The following is a 20,862-nucleotide window of genomic DNA, read 5'->3' on the forward strand; positions in this document are numbered from 1 at the left end:
GACCATTTCGAATAAATCTGAAATTAATATATACAATATGCACTTGTTAATATAAATTTGCAGAGGTAGAAGCAATGCCTGAGAGCATCTATACTATATTTGCATAATCATTTAACTCAGATGAAAGCTTCCATGTCTAGCTAAGTTTTCAAAATTGAACATAAAGCATCTGAGAGCAATTACAGTAATATATTCAGGGGTATAAAGGAGAAGGAAAAAAAAGGAGAATGTATCAAAAATTGTAGTACAAAAATGAATTATGTCAACACAGGACAGAAACACACAGACATAGATGCCTATCTATCCATCTTTATTTGTAAGTATTAACCACATATAGGCCTTATGTGAAAGGTAAATCTTGCCAGCATGGCTTACCTCCCATAGTAATTAGGCTTGTGTTTCTGCTTTATTAACTCTGATACAACAGTGTCCTGCCCTCTGTCACCAAGGGTACTAATAGATGATAATCACGTAGATTTGGAAACCATACAAATTAAATGATGAAGTGAGATGAAGTGTAGTAATGCAATGAGTTCAAGGACAAGCAATTTAGTCATTTCAATATTCATTTCCAAGATATTAAATAGAAATACCTGAAGAAACTAGATTACACTCTACCTCAAAATTAATAACTTACATTTACAAGCAAATGATACGTCTTCCTGAAATTTTAATGTTTCAAAGATCATACTAAAAAATTTGCCTTGTGTAAGGAAAAAACAGCTTACTTTTCCCTAAAAGAAGCATCAGAAATATATCTCTTATTTACAAATGTAATAGAATCTTTACAAGATCTAACACTCCCTTGGGACAATTTTAATTTTGTGTGGGGAGTAAATATATTTTCGCAACCCAATGATAGCAGGCCCATATTAATATACTGGAAATATATTTTGATCTGTATTACTACATTTTGATACAATCTTGAAGAATCGATACTGATTCTCATCTCCTAACTACAATTTTTCACCCATTAATTCCAGAGCAATAATATTGCAAATCTATTGTTAATTTTTAGAAATCATTAGTTATACAGAAATTATATAAAAATATAGCTGACAAAAGTAACTTAGCTACAAATAGTTATCAACATTTTCTTTTAGAAGTTTTGAAACTGTTAAAACTTGTGATAAATATCACAATTTTAGGTTAATTTCACAGAGGTTTCAAATTCTGAAATTTCTGTTTAGATAATGGATTTTATTAAAAAAAAAATTAATCAGCTTCATAAGGGACAATTAAAGCCCTGACATGAAGGCACTAAGTCTGAACATTGTCAGAGTGGTTAACTGTGTTTTCAAATGCAGCCTCATCTTTTGTAATTTATCAATATTATATTTTTCATATCACATTTACCTTTTTTAATGCACAAGGCATTTAGTTTCAGTGTCTCTTATGTTCAATGTAAATCTGAGACTACCAGATTTTTAGAAGGTAGAAATATATTTAATTATGTTTCTCAAAAGCCAAATATACTTCAGCATAAACAAACATTCAGAAAAATAGGCGAAAAAATTCTGTTAAAGAGGGGTTACTTTTTATTTTTTTAGTAAGTAAACAGGTGAATGCAGCTCCTTAAGTATATTGTTCAGTTGTCAAAAATAACAAACACTGGCCCTTGGGAAAGCAATATGTGTAATTTAAATCAGTCACATTTTCCCAGTAGTTTTCTAAGCCAAGATATTCACTTCAAACTTCTCACCCCAGCACTAACAGTTTTGAATTCTGTTAGATGCAAGTTTAAATAACCAGGATGCTTGTTAGAAACACAATTCTGTGCATTTTGAAAGCAGATGCTCTGCATTCTTTTTCAAACTAAGCAACAACAGTACATTTTAAAACATCATTTATAATAAAAAAACATAAAATACTATTTGTATCTTGTTCATGCATATTGGAAAAATATAACTTCATTTTTTAAGTGTTGAGGTAAAAAGAAATATTATTTCCGAGGTTGAATTGATTTATGTGTAAAAAAACCCTATTTTAAATTATATCAAAACTTTTAGCAGTCTAACAATCTCTCAACCTACAAAGGATGCATTTTACTGCAGTGCCAGAAAAAATATATAAACCACATAATATAATTTCGTCTCATATTTAAAAGGTTCAAATGCTATGATTTTTAAAAGGTGCTTCAAAAATTATAGTTTCCATCCTTAAAGGGGTAAGGCTTAACAGACAAAAGAAATGCAGCTATTTTCCTAATAATCATCCAACCAGCTACTTTCTGTTCTGAGGAATTGTCTTCTGTGGTTAGCATGTTTACATCCATTCAATTCTAGATGCAGATTATGGCAATTAGATATTTATCCTCCTTAATGTACACTGTTTTTATTTATGTTGAACTTGAATCCATTATCAGAAACAAAGCTGCATAGATATATCCCGAACCAATGGCTGGGGAAGCACACAGACTACTGCTTGTTTACTTTGGGGAGACTAATCTTATGGCATGCATTAAAAATGTTGTACTTGTCACCGACTAATACAACAAATTGAAACCTTGGAACAATCTTATTTACTATTCAAGCGCTCCATATTTGATCCTTGCATCAGAATTTTCACTTAACCCTTTTGTTAAATAACTGAATCTTAGAGCAAGGCACAGCCACACTGCAATTTGAAGCTAAATACAAGATCATTGCATTTGTTACAAGCAGTTTTCAATCTAAAAGATACATCAAGGTTGCATTACCTTACTACATGCTTTTAGCCCCTCAGTATGCAGTATATAATTGAATATTTCAACTGGTTTATTCTATTCACACAACAAGGGTTATTGTTGAAAGAAAAATAAAAACAAACCCAAACTTTCCCTCATCTGTATTCCATAAATAAAACGCTAGCTGCTGTTTTTACTTACAGTTTCCAGAATTTTTCTCTTCTAAAATATTTTAGCTCTTAATATTAAAGTTTTATTAGTTATTCTGTCAGAAAATTCAAACCTTTACTAAGTGACATGAGCAGTTACAGTTGCTTTAAGCGTGCTTGGGTACCCCTGATTCCATCAGGGAAAAACCAAAACAATATATGGCATATGTTAACATCTAATGACTGAAAACATACCCACCAAAATAGTCCCCCAGACTTAAAGGAAATCACTACTTAATTCCACAAACATTTGTTTCAGCTCAGGACTCGCACTACAGAAACTTTTTAAGTAGTTTTGTGGTTCAGGAGTGACTGCAGTGGATGCGAGGAGCCATAAGATGCTGCGCAGCACCATCTGCTGGTTTGAGCGGCGGGATCCGGGACAGTGCCCGGAATTCCTCGGGCGGGCAGGGAGCTGGAAAGGAGCCGTGCCACTCACCTCGGCTCCAGGGGATCCGGAGGACTCTGCACCCAGTCGAGGCATAAACTGCAAGAGAGTAAGGGAGAGACACAGACAAGGAGTCAGATGTGTGCGTAAAGACATCTGAAAATCATACAGGGATGAAATCTGAGCAGATTTCTGGAAGAAAAAAAAAAAAAAAAAGTGCTGAATTTCCTTTATGCCAGTCCAGGAAAGCGCTCACTTTAAACTCTTACATGGACATTATTTTTTTTCTTCTTCAATCTAGATAAATTCTCTTTTGGGAGGAAATTTAGGCAGTTGTTGGATGCAGGAAGAATTTTTTGTCATAACAGTTTCTATCCTAGATCAATCCTTACTTAATAAATGTTAAATACAAAAATAGTTATTTTATTTTGGGTTATAATGAATAAAGACATTAAAAATTGTATAGCTGTAACTGATGAAGAATGTGTTTTTATTTTGTTCAGGCTATAAGCTGATGAAAAGTGATATTTGGAATGTTATCATTACAAATGTGAAATACAAAGCAGCCTTAGGAACACTTTCTGCGAAATGACTGGTGAGTGAGTTTATTGTTTTAAACTTCTGTTGGTACTTAAAAGGAAACTACCACCAATCTCACTTTAACTGCAACTGTTCACTATATCAAGACAAAAAAATATAACTTTTTCTCCCAAAACACGATCATCCAGGCCCCTGAAATGACAGCTTTTTAAAAGCAGTTTACCTGCAGTGGCCTTAGATTTCAAAGTTACAGACAAACTGTGCAGCCCAGCAGAGCTGTTTGTGCAAGCACCACCCTCCCCCTGTGAGGGCTCAGGCGATGGGGCTGTGTCTGACAGCCCTTCCCTGGTGACACCACTGAGACCACGGGGGCAGAATCCCAGAGATGGGAAACCCAGATCCTGCTCACACCTCTGACTGCTCCCTGTAAATTAATTTGTTTACTCGATGCCTGTTTCATGAGGTGAGTGGGGGCCTTAGCTGGTACATGTGCAGACCAAAAATGTCACACGTTCGGTACCCACTGTGGGGTCCTGGCCACAGCCTGCCCTGTGACAGCTTGATGATAAACAGCTGCCCTGCTCAGGGAACAGGCACAGCACCCTGGGCAGCAGCAGCAAGCAACAGGTAAGCAGTGTTAGGGGGACTCATATTTCAAAATAATAGGACAGGCTGCTTTGGAAATCCTGTTTCTGAGCTGTCCGAGTCTGTGTGGTCAGAACTCAGTTTAATGCCTGGTGAAAGAAGCAGACTCACCAATTTCAGCAAAAGCTAGCTCACATCTTCAGGGCAAAAGTCAACTCAGAAGAATCTTTCTTCCCCCAAAAAACTCAAAGTCAAACGCCTTTGTTACATCTACAAGTAACTCCAATCAGTATACACCTTACTTTATATTTTAGTGCAATATTTGAGGTTAAAAAAATAAGCTCAGAGCAGTCTGCACTCCCAACAGTAAACTAGAAATCAAACCAGCATGCCCTCCTCCTGCAGCCAGCACAGGAGTCTCCTGAGCTCTGCACAGCACATCATGTGTGTCTACACCACAGGACAGAAGGCATGGAGACAAAAAAATAATCTTGGTTGGCACTGGTGTACATAGGAAAAGATCAGTGTGATAGATAAGAAAAAGTTTTGAACAGGTTTATCAGATCTCTTTGGCAGTAATACCATCTGCCAGAACTGCAAAAATAAAAAATGCCTTTAGTTTAGAATACTCTCTATCCTATGAGTGTTTCTATAAAGTTTTATTTGGTATTGTTGATCCCAAAATATGCTTGTATTTCAAATTATATCAGAGAACTGTTGCTATATTTTAGTGATTCAGTAGATGGTACACACTGAGCATAATTTTATTTGTCACTGTAGTGATATGTAATCTCTCCAGTGTGATGAAACATGAAAGTTTCTTGCACTAGCTTTAAAAAAATAGTTGTTAAACACCGTCAACAACAAAGAAACAAATAAACATATCCCAACAGTAATAATGAAAAAAAAAGATGAGAAAAGGGGATCAAAAGTGGTGTCTCGAGCTGCACTACACTGCCTGCCTGGCACAGCCAAAGATGAACTCCTGCCAGCATCTTTATCCCATCAATATCTAGCACAACTTTTAATTCCTTCATAGCTTTGGAAAGGAATAAATTTATGTATCACAAAACTGCAGAATAATTAATCATCACTACCAAGAGATTTACAGCTGTTTTAAGCCTTCTTTACAGACATTTGAATTTTATTTTACCAAAATGAGTAAATTCTTGCTAATTCCTAGTATTACAGATGCTAGAAGCTATGCAAAACACACTGGATTAAAGCTGTAGGTAGACACTCCTACACATGTACCATCTTTCAAATATATTAAATATCCATGCCAAGAATCCAGTAACCCAGATGAATGAAACCTCTTGGATCACAGATAACAGTACAGAGCTGGACATTTTCTCCTGAGTTTAATAAAGGCATAACATTGTACAGATACAGCCTTGACTTTCAAACACTTCAAAATATGACATAAAATTTAAAAAAAAAATTGAAAAATTACCTCAGCATCTGAAAACAACATGAAAATTGTCTTATAAATAAATAACCAGAAAAAACATTAATTTTCACAAATTTTGAGGGAATTTGGATTAGCCATTTGTTTTATAGTCTCTGTGGGACAGGAAACATTTCTTCCACATTTGTGCCAAGTGCCCCTAACAAACAGAGCATTCTAAAAAAAAATCTGTTGCAGCCAAAACAAGACCTGTCACAAACTGCATTTTAATTAAATATTATCCAGACTAAATCAGTAAGAAATCCCAGTTATTTAACAGCTTCACTGCAAACTGATACATGTGTTATGAAAGGAAAAAAACCTCAGCACGGTATCACTTTTAAGGAACTGAATATTATTTAATTGCATGGAAATGAGATACATATGCTTTGAACTAATGTGGAAGTACTTATCCATAACATGGCATTTATCAAAGATTAACATCCTCCAATAGAGACATTTTCAAGCTACTGCCCATGGCCAGAAGAAACTGATGCTAAGACTGGAGATGGAGTCTCCATCAATTCAAAACTCTGTTTCAAGCATATCACTGTGCAAGAATGATTACCCAGAGAATCCTGAATATTTGAAGCCACTACATCCTGATTTAGAATGATTGTGAATCATTCCTTGCTTATGGACAACTCCAAATGTAAATATCTATGACAAATAAACACAAACAGATCTTTGTTGTTTCAAAACAGTGACATGCCATTTTTCCACTAACACGGTACTATAAATACTAACTTCTGCAACCAATTAAAGAATTTGCAAGACCAACCTCAAGTAATAACATATATTGTGCCTGCAGCTTCAAAAGTTTTGAGAATGTACAAATTTAGCATATGAAAATTAAGATAATCATTATAAATGCAAACTTAGAGCCAATACACAGTGCTGTCATTTGATGAAATGGTGTAAAAAATCTAGAATTCAAAGCAAAAATAGTTCCACCACTGTGGGTTTTACAGCACTGAGCACAGTGTCCAAAGCACTCAGCACTGGTCACAGAGGTTAGAGGCTTGGATGGATTTGGTTTATTTTGAACACAGAATCACAGAATGTTTTGGGTCACTTACCCAGTTCCAACCCCTGCTGTGGACAGGGACACTTCCCACTAGACCTGTCTCCACTCAACAGAACCTTAACCTTGATTTGCACTCTGTCACTACTGCATTTTACTTTATTATTAATACTGTCATCTCTGTTTCTAGCCTGGTTATTTCTATGCTGTGCCCTTGGGTTCACAGACACCTTGCCTGTTTGCAGAAGGAGCTGCCATTTCAGGCTGCAGACCCAGTAAAATCTGCTACAAAAGGATCTTGAAAGGATCAAACCATGGGATTCATTACATTCCTATCTCCTTAAAAAACCTAAACAAACAAAACAAAACATGCCCACCCCAAGCCCCACACACTCACAAAACCAAAAATCCGCAAACTGAAAAGTGAAATTACACCCTTCCAAATGGAAAATAAATTTACACAGGGTGCCAGAACAATTGTCAAAAATTTCTATGAGCATATAGTACAGATTGAAAAAAGACTGGCAAGCAAAGTAACAAGGGTGGTACTGGGAGCCTTACTTAATGGTGTGCATCTAACTAGTAGAAAATCCTATTTTTCAATATCCCAGCGTAGTACATTGATTTTTTTGTATAACCACTGCCACAGCTCTGTAAAGGTTATATATGAGCACTTGTTTAAGCATGTTAGCAGCTTGGCAAAATCTATGCAAACAATCATAAGCAGGTATAAACTACAATATCTTATTAGGCATTCTAATGACATTTTTGGGATAAATGTATTATAATGTATTTAGCCATTTGATGGAATGGTGTCTTGAAGCAGGCATTCCTTGCCTATTTTAAGCTTTCACCTAATTTAAGATCATTACTGCTGGAGCTCTGAGAACACTATTTCATAAAAATAAGAGACTTAACAGCTCCATATGAGTTAGTGCTTTCAATAACATTAAGCAGGTGCCTTTTCAAAATATTTTCTTAAAATAAAATTCTGACAGTGCGCCAGAAAAAGGCATTGATACAAACACAGAAAGAATAGGATGGTTCAAATGATTTTTCTATTTTTAGATTAGCCCACAAAAATAATTCTAGTACTAATAGTTCTCAAATATTGAATATATTCATCTGTGAAGGCATAAGTGTGCTACTGGGTGAGTTAACACAGAAAAACTCTGTTGGCTAAATTAAATAAGTGATTGGGTATTTAAATCTGGCCTGCTTGAGAACATAGGAAAGAAGAAGGTAGTTCCTGGCAAGCAGGTAGCAGTGGACACTAGTGAAGAATACACATCTCAGGGAATTTATAAAAATGTAAAAGAATACATGAAAAAGAAAGGAGAAAACTGAAGTTTTGAGTGATGGCTAAAATACATCTTTAAATTCCCTTGGATTTGCTAAGTAGAAAAACAGCAAGTGGAAAGGACAATGGAAAATGTTGTGGGGGTGTTTTTGGTGTAATATCTATGCTGTTGCACTTTCCTAACAGATTTAAGTCACAATACTCAAGCAGTACATGAGAGTTTACAGCACAAAGCAAATTTATACCTTTTTTCTCTGAGCTGAATTTATATTAATTCTTCAAATACATATGTGCAAATATTGCATATTTGCATATATACAAATACAATATGCAATATTTATTTCAAATCAGACTAATTTTCCATATGTCCAAATGATAAATCCAAGTGGTATTTCCCATGACCAAGCAGAAATGCAGCTTGGGTACCCTCCAGTTTGCAGATGATGCCAAATTGCTTGTGGATGGAAGAACTTCATATTCAAAGGGATCTCATCAAGCCAGAAAAATGGGACAACAGAATTCTCACAGAAAGAACCACTTTTGAATATCAGCTTCATGCAGTAATGCAGGTTAAGGACCAATTTAGTAGGTAGCAGAAAATCTTAGGTTGCAGAAAATCTTGCAGGCCTTAGAAGACATAGGTTTTTAATAATTAGAACAGACACTTAGAGAGATTATGTTATCTGCAGCTTCTGAGATTTACTGAATTCAGACAGATAAATCATTAGGAACTCTCTCCAACTGGGAAGTCACTCTTGCTCAGAGCAGGAGGTTGGGGTAGGTAAACCTTCTCAGAATCAACCTAATGGTACCAGAACAGGATTTGAGACTTTCTGACAATATCAATGAGCAATTTACTCTCCAAAACTGCAGTTTCTTTGTGAAGAAACAGTTGTGAACTTACAAGTGAGAGAATGAAAGAATGAAAATATGTTGTCCAGCCTTTCTCTACAAGGGCATGCACCTCAGACAGCAATGTTTATATCAAGTTTTCTAATCTAGCCAGTCAGTTTTTGTGCTGACCGTGTGCTTTTCCCACAGTAATAGGAGCTTCTACTTCAGGTAAATGAAACGTGTTTCCAAACCAAACCAAGCAGATTCTGAAGGAGCAAAACTAATAAATCCTCCTTTCCTGTAGAGTTTTGCCCCAAGGTCAATAGCTCTTGTGCCTTCCCTGGCTTCTAATAAAGGCTGATGTTACATTATACTTTTCCCTCTCAAGAGAATAAGAACTTTCTTTTCCAACCATTACTTATTTTCCTAAGGCTCACAGAACTGAAATATCTTTCTGATTTCTAGCTCTCCACTTCATTTATTCTGGAATGACAAAATAAAAAAGTTTTTAGCAATATCAGACATCCCCACAGACTCAACACAACTGCTCCAAGAAGTCACTTCTGTGTCACCACCCTGGAAAACACTGGTGAGCCATGAACTTGGAATTCTGGATGCATTCTCAGAGTTCTGTATGAGTTCTCAGCAATTTCAAATCCACAGTAGCAGCTGCTATTGGTCAACATAAGTTCATCCAGATGTCTGCAAAACTAAATTGACCTCCAAGGATGTCTTGCCATAATATTCTCATCATGAGGTAGAAAAAAGTCCTATTTTAAAGAGAACAAGGAGGCCATTCTTATGCAACTGTTAGGTTTTAAGGAAATTCAAGAAAATAATATTTTAATTTACTAACTTGGTCTAGAAACTGAAGAAATGGAATTATTCATTATAGTATCTTTGCTGATGGTATTTCAATTTCAAAATTAAACATCAATCCCACTTGACATTCTTCCCCTCCTTGAATTCCTACGCATTCCTACCCTTTTCCCAATTAAATAACAGTGTATTTTATAGATTAGAAGCTAAATGTCTGTTGCTTAACTGTTCGTGGTTTTGTTTTAGAATACATCACAAATTTAAATATTAGTCTATAGCTAGATGACCATCATGATATCCTGGGATCAGAACTTTACCTTAGCATAACTGTTACATGGGTTCCATGCAAGGCAGAACTCTTAGTAATGATATCAACATTATGTGCTTTGGTATTGCCAAGGCAGCAATTTGAATTAATCCAGTTTGGAATCTCCTTCATAAAGAAGCTTAAAAAGAATTACTAAATTTTAATGACTTCACTTAATTAATTGAATTTTGTTCCAAAATTTAAGGAACTACCTAGAAAAAGGCTTTTAAAAATCTGAGCTTAAAACGCCAATATGAGAAAAGTTTAAAAAGCCTTGAAATTCAGGATCAAACAGAACAGCTTAACATTACTGTGGCCTGATATTCACACAAACACTGTCTTCACACTGTGGTTTTGTTATTTGAGGAACTTCTTGCTGTTTGATTGTTTAACTAATACATTGCTGCAGGTATTAAATTTTGGTTTACATTTAAAATGGTATTCTTATAATGTATATCCCCAGAAGAGTGGACCTGGGTCATCTCAGTTGTTAAAATACTACAAATTAATTACTTGATTTACTGCTTTGCTAATTTCTTAGGAAGTTTTCTTTGCCTTCAGAGCGTCTTCCCAGTGTTTTCACATATGGTCCCAAATCTGTAAAATTAAAAAAATTTAAAAAATTAAAATAACTCAAAAACATATAGGTAGAAATTCTCACTTCTCAAATCTCATTTTTATCTCAACAGCTTGCAAATATCTACCCAATCAAGAAAAATGTCATGCTTCATACCGTGTTAATCTCAGATTAAGAAAATTGCTAAAGATTTATGACGTCAACCAGGTAGGGAAAAAAAAAATAATTAAAAAACCCCACACAGATACTTCAGGTGCTGTCAATTTCTACGGAGATATAGGATTTGACTAGACTCTGTTGAAGGGTGGAAAATTTGACTGTACATGGTGTTTAGCTGCACCATCACTTCCAGAGATCTTGGGTAACAGGAGGATTGGGTCTAAGAAACATGAGTCTGAATTCTCCTGGTGAAAACTCATTTTATTTGAATCCAAATAAATCCAGAGCAGAAAACACCATGTAGCCAGTCCAGGCCATTATTGTAAGAAAACCAATATTCTTCACCAGCAGAAAATTCAAGACACACATTTATAAGATAATCATATTCCTGAGATCAACCTTCTCCCCCATCACCAGCACAGGTATCAGGGCAAGAACTGCCCAGCTTCAGGAATTTTCAGAATTTATATGCACCTTTTCATGTCTAAGGGTGATCTAGCAGAAGACCTACTTCAACATGTGAGGAATCCCTTATCAAAAAGGGAACATCAAGCAATGGACAAGGGCCAGTTCTACCCAAAGGGTGAATGAAGTGTCCCAACTAAACAGAACTGAAATACACCATGCAGGGAAGGAACCTGGAAGGAACATGCTTTTAAAGATATTTTTTCAATAATTTTGTCATAAACCAATGAATTATTTAATTCTTACATCTTCAACACTTTCTGCCATCAGTTAATACTCATTAGGTTGGATGCTGAAAGTCCATTGCCCACACCAGTAGCAGTGAACACAGTGATGCCAAGGGTTTGCTCACTGGTTTGTAGCTCCAGTGAACAGGTTGCATTTTTTTGTGCTAATTTTATGTGCTTTTCAAAGGCAGTCACAAAATGAATATCAAAGCACATAAGTAATCCACATTGGGAAATCTGTCAGAAATTGTTGGGAAAATAAAGTGAATCAATAGTATGTCAAGGGACTCAAATGGAAAAAAATATTGAATATTCATTTTCTTGGTTTCAGAGGAGAAGGGATTTAGTAGAAGTGGAGCAGTTGTAGGATTTTCGACTTTCTTGGAAACATTTAAATAATTTTTGTGGTGTGCTTTGAATTCAGAATGTAATTAGAGCCTCTAAAATTACGTTTTGCATATTCATGTTGGGTACTGAGATGTATTCAACATCATGAGGAGAAAGAGTCTGAATGGCACAACAACTTTTAATATATTGTTGCAAGAAAAAAACCTATAATAATAAATATTCACACTTTTTTCTTACTGTGCAGAAATACACAGAAAGAAGCCATACATTTGAAAGTACTGCTACAAACGTTGCTAAGTAGAAGAAAATATAAAAACATACCTGGGTTCATTTCTGTGTTTTAATGAGATTTACAGCATATCAAATATAGATTCTTTATGTGGTTTACATTCCAGGAAATCTGATATGCTCACACAAGCAACTCTTAATGGAGGGCTATGTCTTCGCAGTTGTTACTTAGGCTGCAAACTGCCTTCATCCGTTTGCCAAACAGCTGTAAATATGGTTTTACACAGACCTGTTCATGCAATTTCAATATTAGAAGAAACAGAAGCACACTTCTAATTTTTTTAATCACTGTTTTTTGTAAGAAAAAGATCAGGTCCCTTCATCTTACACATAATAGAAGAGAAGAAATTTTGAAATAGGTCCCACAAAGTGAACTGGGGCAGGAAGAGGGGACAGTGCAATACCAGAGCAATTTTCCTCGTGCTTATTTATTTTTGCATTTATGCAAATACTCTTATGGGAAAGATTATTCCACTATGATCCAAATACCAGCCAGAACAATTTTCAAGATCATTCTACTTAGAAAAATGAAAGTCTGAGCCATTCAGGACATTAATCATGTATCACCTGGGAAAGCTTTGCAACTTTAGCAGCAAACACTGATCTGCCAATTTAATTTGCTGTCTTATTGTAAGAAACTCAGCTTTCATGATCTTAGGTTTCCTGAAGTTAATATGAGGAGGAAAAGCCATGAAGTTGTAGGACTTGTGAAGAAACCAGTAGAACTGGTAAAACAATGTTCAAACTATCAGAATGCAGCAACCTTTGTGTGAGCCTTACAAGAGACCATATGAAAACCAGAATGTACTGAAGTAAATGAAATTCTAAAACAAAATAATTACTTAATTACAGATCCATTTGGTTCAAAATGGATACAAAGCAAAAAAGAATACTCCTGTAAAAATGTCAAATTAACATCTATGGAAACTGCAGTCTAGTGTTTCACAATTCTTCCAACACTCACATACCTCATTAAACAGAAACAGTCTTTGTGACCAGCTTCTAAGCAATCTTAACTCTGAATTAACAATGTAAAGCTCATGATAAATAAAAAAGTGGAAAGCTGCTTTTTTGTTGGTTTGGGGTTTTTTTTCTCTTGGAGGTAAGGGTTGTTTTTTGTGCATCTTCATCTCAGTAAAAAAGATACAAATTCAAGACCTGTAGAGTCATAGCTAGATAATGTAATAAGTGAAACTGTACTAATCTAATCTTGCCTCCTATTGCATGACACTTACTATGAAGACACACAATGTATATAAACAAAACTTGTCTCTTTGGAAAAAAAAATAATTCCAGGAGACACACATCACTAAAAATCAAAGGAACTCTGAAAAGTATATCAGGGATAACAGTTAGAGATTTATTGCATGTGAACCTAAAGTAGGAATTATTAAATTCTTAATAACTCTATCAAGGCATACACATTGCCAAAGCAAAGCATTCAAGATCCCCAGAGTAGTTTTAAGTAAGATAGCTGGTCATGTTAAATATCTTATGCATTAAATGTTACTTGGCAATATAATTAAAAGTACATCTAGATTATATTAAGCATTACAGCTGTTTCAAAATTCTGCCTAAAAGAAGGAAATTACAGCAGTTGCAACATTGCCTCTTTTCACTTGAAATATCATTCGAATACAGGGCTGACTTGGTGCCAATAATCCTGATGCATAATATGTATTTGTTAATACAGCAAATAATAACACCTCTACCTTGCAGAATTTTCCTATCCACGAAAATAAAAGTTTCTACTCCTGAAAATATTTTTTAAGAACAACAAGCAAACAAAAGTACAGTTCATCTTCATTCTGCTTCCCAATATTTAATGCTAAAAACAAAGCTCCATGAAGTTTGATCTCTTAGATCCACACTTAGTACCTGGTTCCATCTAGAAATTTTTGCCCCTATTTTGTCCCCAAGCCCAAAGTGACAGTAAGTGCAGCAGCAGCTGGCGAGAAGTGGAGCATTTCCTGCTGGTTCAGCCAGAGGAGCAGCAGTGCCACAGCAACACACGACAGGTCTGCCAACTGCAGAAACCTGGCAGACCTCTCAGATGGCATCTCCCCGCACCAGTTAGAACTGATGGAAACGTTTACCAAAAAATACTTGCAAACAAAATCATCATGTGGCATGCAGATCCACCTTAATTCCAAACTCAAAAAGTAAATTGGCATGTACATGTGATTAATTCCAGCAAAGACTGCTGAATTTGAAATACTTACCATGCAAACATAAATATAAATACAGTTCTAACAAGCCACAATGACTACTTCAGTGAAATGGATCACAATGTAAAAATTGTTATTAACTTAAACATGAAATTTATCTCCTCCAAAATGCAGCGCTCAGGCACATTCATGTGAAATCATGAACCAAACGTCATCCATATTTAACAAAGCCATATATTCATTACCATTCAAGCAAAAGCAAGTAACACATCCATAACCAAACCTTGGTACCTCTAAACAGCCATCATTTGGACTTTGTCCCTGGAGATGATCAGAGAGCTGCAGGGTCTCTCCTGTGAAGACAGGCTGAGAGAGTTGGGGTTGTTGAGACTGTAGGGAAGAATGCTCCAGGGAAACCTTAGAGCACCTTTCAGTACGTGAAGTGGATTTACAGGACAGGGACATTTTACAAGGCATAGAAGGATGAGAAACAAGGGTTAATGGTTTCAAACTGAAAAAAAAAAATCAATCTAGATTAGCTATAAGGAAAGAATTCTTCACACTGAGGGTGGTGAGGCACTGGCACAAGTTGCCCAGACAAGTTGTGGCTGCTTTGTCCCTATAAGTGTTCAAGGCAAGGTTGGATAGGGTTTTGAGAAACCTGGTGTAGTGGAACGTGGCCCTGCCCCTAGCAGGGGGTTGGAACTAAGGGTTCTTCAAGGCCTATTCCAACCCAAACCGTACTATAAGTTTAATTTTGAAGAAAGAATGTTTCTAAAAGAACCAAAAGAGTTCTCTTGAAAAGAAAAAAAAATGAACCCATTTGAGAAACTACAGGAGTACCAGAAAAGAGGCATATTTAGTACTGTCTTCCCAAATCTTCTACAAACAAATAAATTAAAAATTTTTGAGGCTCAGTAAGAAATAGCAAACTAAATGCTACACTAAAACAGGAACAAGGCAGGGAAGCAGCAGCAATCTTTCTCTCTCCAAAACAGATTTGCTCTGCTTTTGTAATATGGCTTTAGAGTTGTCAGCCACCAACCTCCACAGCTTCTGCTGAAGGCAATAGAAGCTATAAATACTGAGACTTCCAAGAAACTAGATCCTTATGCACATCATGCTGGTTGACCTTGGAGGGCATTTTGCCTCAAGAGACACAACTGGGACTAAATTCATCTGCATTTCCATTTTGTATTCAGTTGTAGATAGTAAATCTGGCTGCAGCTCTTTGCGTAACAATTCACCCTTGCCTTCCTGCTCAACTGACATGCTGCCCTCTCACTGAGGTCACACCCAGCCTTCACCAAAGCCTACAGCAAAAAGTAGTGCTTGTGTCAGTCTCTCACTTCTTTATTTTTTTTCAATGTCATATATCCCACAGGTCTAATGAGGTTGATGAGATAATTAACAAAAACTAAACAACAAAACAAAGGGAAAAAAAAGAAGAAAAAAGAAAAGGCAATAAAATCATTTTTACACAACTTTCTGCTGTAACCAACTTATAAGAAACACAATCAACTATTTTTAAAGTTCTTTCCAAATGATAGCTTGAACTGGCATCCAAGTAACCCAGTCTTCATCAAGACATATCCAAAAAATGAGAAGGCTGTAGACTGTCAATGAATTGTGTATAAAGCTGGGGTGCAGAGTTTATGTCAAAACTCTTCTAAAAACAGAAAATCGTCTGGAGGAGTTTGAGGTTGTATAAACAGATCAAGTTTTAATATGAGGTTATCTCCCTTAATGTGTACTTGGCCTGAAAGAGAAGCACCAAGAGCAAGTTCTCCATATTTATAGTCTCTAAAAACAATATCATTTGCAAACACATCTTAAGTAGTAGCTACTTTATGCTACTACGACTTCATTAGGAACACTTCAAAAGGTATTTAAAAATTCATATTCACATGCAACGTAATTGCCATTTAAGTCAGGAGTTTACTTTTAATAAACACATTCTTGAGCTGGTAACAGTAAAAGCATCATTCAAACATCATTTCCTGTACTAAATTTTTACCCATATTAACAGACTTAGAAAAGCATCAACCACAAACATGTTGGTGATGGAAATTTCCTAACGCAAGCAGTCTTTATAGATTTCTGCTATTTCAGTGCAGGTCTCCAAGGACCATTTGAATCCATATTAATTTCCTTTCTGGCAGTTATGTGGCCATGTATGAACTGCACTATTTCACTTTTAATCTGTCAGTAATTTAGTAATGTGTAAACTAATTATGCACAGATATTAATGTAATCAGTTTGGGGAGCTATAAAATCAATGCATTTTTACAGACTGTGTTAAAGAAAATTGCATTATTATAGTCATAGGCCTGTTCCTGATAGTGTCATGGAATTAAAATAATTGAGATCCATGCATCAATTCCCACAACCTACCCAACAGTACAATAGTATAACTTTCTATAAAGGACAGGTCAAGATTTTTTGGTAACATTAACATTTAATTTGCCTGAAAATAATATGTGGCTTCCTATTAAGAAACAGACATTTGATGACATCTCAGGTTTCCTATAGTGAACTAGAAATGAACTGGCTAGCAACATTTCATCCATAATTCAACCCAAATACTCGGCTTTGCTCCAATGGAAAATGTACAGCCTCAGCTCAGCACTGAGGCACCCAAGTTAATCAAGAATCACATTTGCAGCATCATGTAACAAGTCATTAAAATTATCAAGCATCACTGTGTACTCAGGCATACAAGAACACTATCAACATACAGGAGCTAAGGTGTGCTGCCACAGAGCTGACTCTGCTCTCACATACCCAGCCACAGCTCATAACACAGAGCATTATGCCCCTTCTTCATCTCCACCTCCCTCATGATCAAAGGCCTCTTCACTTTTCCATGCTTTTCTACATGTTATTTCCTCTGGTTTCTGTTACTCAGGTCATCCAAGACACACATTTCACTTGTGAAATTTAATAATGCCTTTCACCAACTGTACTTACCATCACACACACATGCATCAGGCCAAGCAGGACAACAAGACAGTTCTGAAGTTACCTCAACAGTTAAGACTCCATCTATTATCTCAGATAATGATTTCCAAGGTAAAAGGAACTTAATTATCTTAGAGAAGCACATTATTCCTCTCAGATTTATTTGAAAATATCAATGAATTCAAAGCTCTGCCACACTGCGAGCACTACTCACAACATAACCACAGCAGTTGCCTGTTCACTTACAAACATACAGTTAAATTATGTGTCAAAGTGTCATGATACAATTAATCCAGCCACATTTGTCCTGCTGCCAAAAGGCCTTTTCCCCTCTCCCTGCCTGCCCCTACCTGTATTCTGCCTGCACATCCCTGCAGCCCCTGCTGCCTCTTGCAGCTCCCAGGCAGCTCTGGGTTGGGGCAGCAGGGTACACACACTGCAGGCTGCTGGACAAATAAACACAGCTTGCTTACAGGTAAATTAGTACTTGCTGCTGGTAAAATTAGTGCTTTACACGTGTAAAAGACATTAAGACCTCAAGCTTTTCATGCTACTCGACTATTAATTCATAGTAGTAAATACATTTATTCATGTACATTTTAAAGAAAGAGCAATTTAGAAGTGCAAAGCACATCTATCTGTACTTGTGCCCTATTTTGGAAAGGCAGCTGGGCTGGCAGTACAAAAGCACTAGTGAAAACCTATTAGCACAGACCCCATAAGCCCATTTACACAGTCACCTTGCTTTTTCTTTTCTCTTTTAAAAACACAGACATTTTTTGTCATGGGCATAAATAGCAGGGCAAACCTTGCACAAAGGTTTGCCCAACAAAATGCATACAAGAAAACCAGCAATAAGCCAGTTATTTTCACCTGGTCCTTGTCAAGCTTCAAGGTGTGCTGCTTCCCATGGAGTTCCCATGGTTATCTCCCTTAATGCATGTTTGGCCTGGGGGAGAAGCACCAAGAGCAAGTTCTCAATAATTTATAGCCCCTAAAAACAATATCATTTGCAAATGCATCTTAAGTAGTAGCTACTTTATGCTACTACCACTTCATTGGGAACTCTTCAAAAGGCATTTAAAAATTCATATTCACATGCAATGTAATTGCCATTTAAGCCAGGAATTTACTTTCAATAAACACAATCTTGAGCTGGTAACAGTAAAAGCATCATTCAAACATCATTTCCTGTACTAAATTTTTATCCATATTAACAGACTTAGAAAAGCATCAACCACAAACATGTTTATGATGGAAATTTATAAAACTGAAGCAGTCTTTATAGATTTCTGCTATTTCAGTGCAGGTCTCCAAGGACGAGGTGTCTGGGGATCAGAGGAGTCCCCACTGAGATCACTACAATCCCCAAGGGCACTAATGCTGCTGGGTGGGAAAGCAGGAGGGAGAAAAGGAGAGATTCTACAAAGCCCTGGTGGGCAGAGGGGAGATTTGCTTTCAACCTCTTTAATCTTTTTGTATCATTAAAGAGTTACATGCTCAAGTTTATTTTTCTTGGATGCTAATACAAGCTGGCTTTATATCTGGAGCACTTGTGTGCTCATCTTCAAGGAAATGGAGAGCAGTGCAGCCTGCAGCCTCCCAGCACTTTGTTATACCAACTACTGACACACATGGGAACAGTTGTAACATCAAATAATACAATTTGTGGGGAGAGAGTCAATAAATACACATTTTAGGATCAGTGTAGGTGAGACCTAAACCATAAGAACATGTCATATTCATAGTACCTACTGCATATAGATTCAATTATTATCCAATTAGGTTTCAATGTTAAAATAAAAAGCCCTGTAAAGCATATAAAGCAACTATACCTCAATGAAATAATTCTTTCAACTCTTCTCTAAATTCCAGTAGCACTCAGTTTTGTAGCAGACAGAAAAGTGGTTCTAGCTGATAAAATGGTTCAGCTGAGCTCCCCTCAGCCACTATAACATACATCTTGTACTTTGTAGAATAGGTATATTTAAAGATAGTACTTCTCTATACAGCTGAAGCCAAAAATACTTCCAATAGTGAAATTAAATGAAAACAAGTTTGGCAAATTCTCGTGGTGGAAATTTTATTTGTAAAAGGTTCAGAGGAATGTAACAAATACAGGAACTCTCATGGCATGCAGAAACATGCAAGCTGAGAAGAAAAAGGTTTCTAGTCCAGCCTAACATTTGTACCTGCCCTGATGCCAGGTTAGGCTGCCTTACACATACAGACCAGTAAACGATAAAAACTAATATTTTAAGTTAGTATTAAAAGGATCAACTTTAACTCCCCTCTGAATTTAAATCATTATGTCAAACTACTATACTGTCAAACTGTGTTACCCACTACCTTTTATTTACATAGATGGGAAAATCTTTAACAAACTAGTACACATACTTTAAAATTATTTCTCAAAATTATTTAGACAAGTAAATTCTCCCTCCTGCACCAGGTCCTAGCTCTTAAAATATGCTGAGTGGTCGGAACTACTATAGTTTAAACATACTTTTGTTTATAGTGCTTGCAGAGCAATGCTTGTACAGACAAGCTAATTAGGCTGGGATTTTGTCCCTTTATTTTTATAATTCCAGTTTTAGGAGCAGAGCATTTGATTTATTACATGAAGGTATTTTTATAGCCTCAAGTACTACTGCTCTTTAGGACATAGGGAACATCACAGCCCATTTAATTTACACAGGAGATGTTAGTACTATTTAATGGCATGTAAACATTTTATAAGGTAAGCTCAAATAACGGGAGATTTTTTTTTTTAATATACTTCAGCAAAAAGGTTCACAAATAGATTTTCATTCTACTTTATTGGACCAATCTCTGTTATTGCATCAGAAGTGAATCGAGTTTTAAAAGGTGTTAAGAGTTTTCAATATATTTTGTGACACTGAACAGAATCACAAAGTATACATAAAGCAAGCAATGCGTGAATTAATTCCAGAACTAGTGTAACTGCACACCCTCAAATCATATGTAATTGTCTATGACTTCAAGCAATAAGTGCAATGGACTATAGATAATATTATAATTCTATTTCTTTTCAAACATCACAATTTTACACAATTCTAGATAGAACCATTGCAAAGATACTTTATCATCATTATTACTATTCCTTCTTCACAATAGGATTTTTAAGGCGTGACAATATCTTTTTTAGGCCAATTGATAAAATTAAAATCTACAGTAGTTTAAAACAAAAGTACCAAAAAAAGAATTTCTTCTTACTAGAAACATTCCCACACATATTTTTACACCATGGTTACTTCAATAACACTGTTAGTCATTATTTTCATCTAAATTAAATCATATGCTAGCATTTTATAAATATTAAGATGTTCTTTTTCTTCAGTGTTTGCATCATAAAAAGAAAATATAACTATCAGAACACTGCCTGGTTTTCAAAGGAAGATTTGGGTTTTATTTTTTACCATTTTACAGGGAAAAGAATGAAGTTGATTGTGGTAGGAATCGCTAAAATAAAATCTAGACAACCTGTATATCACTTCATTGTCAAAATATTTTCATTTTGGGGAAGAAAA

The 20,862-nt window shown here is 35.8% G+C and overlaps 1 long non-coding RNA gene across 1 annotated transcript in view; it reads right to left on the reverse strand.

Annotated features, from left to right (window-relative positions):
• Nucleotides 1-2,017: 2,017 nt before the first annotated feature.
• LOC310914172 overlaps nt 2,018-20,862 on the reverse strand; it is a 32,169-nt gene continuing 13,324 nt past the window's right edge. The window contains exons 3-4 of the long non-coding RNA XR_014590976.1: nt 10,632-10,715; nt 2,018-3,361 (exon numbers count right to left, since the gene is read on the reverse strand). This is a non-coding gene — a long non-coding RNA (uncharacterized lncRNA). The remainder of the gene's footprint in view (nt 3,362-10,631; nt 10,716-20,862) is intronic.

The sequence above is a fragment of the Zosterops lateralis genome (assembly GCF_965231275.1).
Source record: "Zosterops lateralis genome assembly, chromosome: 12".
NCBI lineage: Eukaryota > Metazoa > Chordata > Aves > Passeriformes > Zosteropidae > Zosterops > Zosterops lateralis.